Genomic DNA, 4,415 nt, shown 5'->3' on the forward strand with positions numbered 1-4,415 from the left:
TGAAAATATTGAGGAACATGGATCCCACATGGGATATAATGTGAAATCAGTGATGTTATGCATGGGAGTGTGTACGAGGAATAGGAGCTTACTAAATTTTAATTTTCTCTCCCTTGCCCTAACACCAAGATTCTTTCCTGTACTATTATTCAATAAGCAAAAGCACATTTAGTGCTGAAGTCTTAGGGCACATTTGGATATTTTATTTTGCATTTCATAGCTTTTTAAAACACTTTCATAGTGTGTCTCAGTCCTCATCAAAGCCCTGTAGGTAGGGACATCCCTACTTGACTGATTTAAAAACAAAGATACTGAGAGAAAATACTTTGCGACAGATTACAGGGGTCGCAAGTCAAATAATTGGCCTTTGAATCCAACTCTTCTATTTTAAGGGCCAATATGCCTTACAAGACTCCATGGGATCTTCCAATAAGTTGAATGTCACGAGGCCTTCTCTCCATCCATGTTCCCTATTAAACATAAGTGAAATTCAGAGTCCTTGAAATAGATATTTCCTTCTCTTCCTCCTTCTGCACCTCCTTTGTTCTTTGTAGATGAAAGCTGGGATAGTGTGAGCGGGGAGAAGTATATGAACTAATTTAGAAAATCATGTCAAGGTAGCGACTTAAAGAAAAATCAAAGGTTTAGATCTGCCTTAATCGCCATGTCATTGATTACTCACTTCGGGTTACTAGTTATTAAAATGAGATCATGTTATGTCTGATAATTTGACGAACTATCCATTGTTAACCCCAAATCCAAGACTATTGCAAAATTTCTTCATTGTTTCTTTAAAAAATAACACAGGAATATTCTTTTGTGAGTGCCGGATCCACAAATTCTCGATTACCATTTTCATAATATTTTAGGAATTTTGTTATTCTAGAATTCCTGAATTTGTCATGGAATCCCCTCAATTACATCACAGTATTTTAAAACAACATTTTTTAAGATACTCAAAGGTCACTTTAAAGCCACCTCACAGGAATGCCAAAGTGACTTTGCGGGGTTTGGGGACCCGACAATAAGTCCGCCCCAGCCGGAAGGGGAGTGGTGATTCAGGAGGAGAGGGGTGGGATGGGAGGATTTGCGTGAGTCTGGCCTGCTGGAGGGCTTCTCCAGGCTCACGCTGGGTTATCAAACCCATGACCCAACAAGGCGCGATCAGCTTGTGACCAACTGTACTCTAACTTCCAGGCCTTGATTATTGGGACCTTCACAGCAGGTTTGATTGTCTCTCCAACTGTACTCCCTTCTCCTTCCACCTTTCATTCTACCACCCTCCTTATTTTTCACACTCCACTTCCTCCCCTCACCCGCTGCTGTGCAATCTCAAAAGCTTGGGTAGATGCGGCCAGGGCCAGGGTGCAGCAAGGAATAAGGGATAGTTCAGGTTAGAAGAAATCAAGATGGAATCCCCCTCCTGAGAAACAAACAGGAGTGATGGAGGAGCCGTGGTTGAAAAAAGGGACACCCCAGAGCTGAATCCAGAACAAACAGCTTCTCCGGAATGGAACCACTCAGAATGGGTTTTGATTGTGGCACCACTGCTTCTTAACTAGGTACTAATGACTTGTACTCTTCAAGCCAATTTTCTCATTGCAAAATGGGTCTGATAGCACCAACCTCGGAGATTTTGTAAGTTACACAAAATAATGTGTGTAAAATGCTCAGCATGTGGTAAGCACCTGTAAATGTTGCTTTTCAATCCTGTCACCTCAAGAATCTCTATTTGTAAGTTAGATGTTTCATATATAGCTCAATACTTTATCAACATATCCTTTTCTACTGACTTTTGAGGGAAAAGAGAACTGGTTAGGGGCAATTGCTAACATGCCTCCTTGGGGGTGAGAACGGACATCCCAATAACATAATTAAGACAGCTAGGGGGATATGTTCTTTGGTTCTTCAAGCTGATTTTACATGCTTTCACCTCTATTGCACAGAAACCCTGGAAGGATGAATTCCCTCTTCTTCATTTCACAGATGAGAGAGTAACTGACTTTCCCAGTATTTTTCTTTTTCTCGTGATCTTTTTATTGAGCTAAAATTGACATAATACAAATTCACCACTTAACCATTTTGAAGTGTCCAGTTCTGTGGCATTAAGTACACTCACACTATCGTGCAACCATTGCCACCATCAATCTCTGGAACTTTTCCATCATCCCAAATTGAAATTCTGTCCCCATTAAACAATAACTCCCCATTTGCCCCTGTCTCTCCAGCCCCTAGCAACCACCTTTCTGCTGACTGTCTCTAAGAATTTGACTACTCATACAAATGGAATCATGCAATATTTGTCCTTTTGTAACTGACTTGTTTCACTTAGCATAACGTCTTCAAGGTTCATCCATGTTGTAACACGTGACACGATTTCCTTTTTAAGGCTCAACGATATTTCATTGTATGGATGTAGCATGCTTTGTTCACCCCTTCCTTTGTTGATGAACACTTGGGTTGCTGACTTTCCCAATCTTAACTCCTCAACTGATGGCATGGGAGTTCAGGAGTGAAATATTCCCACCCTTAAACCTTCCTTTCAGCTCCCAATCCCAGGAGATCATCATTTGGAGGGAGGAGAAAAAGAGCAGAGTGTCTTAGGAGTCATAAGGCCCCATGGGAAGAGGAAAACTAGAGTCGAGGCCAAAGAATGGGAGATGCAATGGGTCAGGCAGTGAGTTAATAGTAGCAATGTCAGAGAAATGACCCAAAACTTGGAAAGAGGCAAAAGAGAATTCCTGGGTGTTCTTTTGGGAACAGTCCTGGGCTTGCAACTTAGGTTGACTGAGCTGTTTTACAGCTTTGCAGACGCTAACTTGTAGAGTCTTGTAAATATACCACTCTAATTTTATGCTGCTTCTACCTTTTCTGTTTATTCCACTGAACAAGCACGACTCGATGAGATAGAATCATAAAGCATCGTTTTAACCTGACACACAGAATGGCATCGTATATAAGTACTTCATCGTATATACATACTTTCACTTTTAGTCTATGCACGTTGAGATATAAACAATACACACGTGTATGTCTATACAACATGTAAATAGATGTATATATCACATTAAATACATTTTTCTGCAAGATTTTTCACTCAGCCTATCCATGTTGATATACACACATGTATATATACTTATGTGTATCAACGTGCATAGACTAACAGAATGAAAAAACTTGCAGAATAATACATTTGGTGTGGTTTCTTTCATGTAATTAAAATAACCCTCAATGCCATATTGTCGATGGGTGCATGCTAGTATATGGAAGTACAGGAGTGGTATTGGAAGGATACCCGTTAATCTCATGATAGGGTTGCTTGTGGGGTTTAGGGACAGGGGAGGAGCCAGGGCTGGTGGTCAAAAGGAGCTTCACGTTCATCTATTCTCTTAGGTAGAGAGAATGAGGGATTTGTACTTTTCTGACTTTTAAAAATGTACTTTTCCCTCTTTTTTTTTTTGAGGAATATTGGCCCTGAGCTAAGATCTGTTGCCAATCTTCCACTCTTTTATTTTTTCCCCTCCCCAAAGCCCCAGCACGCAGCTGTGTATCTAGTTGCAGGTCACTCTGGCTCTTCCATGTGGGCTGCCACCACAGCATGGCCCACTGTGAGGTGTCCAGGTCTGTGCTCAGGATCTGAACCAGCGAACCCCAGGTCACTGAAGTGGAATGTGCGAACCTAACCACTTGGCTGTGGTGCTGGCCCCCAATCTTCCTCTTTTTGCTTGAGGAAGATTGCCGCTGAGCTAACATCTGTGCCAATCTTCCTCTACTTTGTATGTGGGATGCTGCCACAGCATGGCTTGATGAGCAGTGCTAGGCAGCCCCCGGGATCCGCACCTGTGAACCCTGGGCAGCTGAAGCAGAGCATGCGAACTTAACCATTATGCCACTGAGCTGGCCCCTTACAAACATACTTTTAAAAAACCATCAAGAGGCAAAGGAAGAGAAAGCCTGAATTAAACTTGTGTTTCCAGTGCTGTCAATAAGGCCAGCATCTTTCTAAGCCAATGTGGAGAAAGGACCACAGTTTCTTCAATCTACGTGCTCCAGGCATTCACCAGTAGCAAATCACATGTCAAGATTTTACAAAATTTTTTAAGATGTAAAAACTTTATTGTTTAAAATGTCATTGTAAGACAGGATAGAAATTTTACCTTGCAGGTCTTTCAGTGGCTTGCCCAAAGCCGCAAAGCAAATATAAAAACCCCATTAACACACAACGTATGAAACACATCTGCACGGGGTACCAGAAAACTCAGGGCTCCATCAGTGTCAGTAACTTGTGATTACTGGGTGCAGAGTAGGTATAAGTAAGGGCTCCAATACTTATCCTCCATAGGTGCTCTTGAGTCTGAATGAATCCAGCTTGCTCGCAATCTGATTTCTGCCCTTCTGCTCCTGTCTCTGTTCCA

This window comes from Equus quagga, chromosome 13, assembly GCF_021613505.1.
Source record: "Equus quagga isolate Etosha38 chromosome 13, UCLA_HA_Equagga_1.0, whole genome shotgun sequence".
NCBI classification, from domain to species: Eukaryota; Metazoa; Chordata; class Mammalia; order Perissodactyla; family Equidae; genus Equus; species Equus quagga.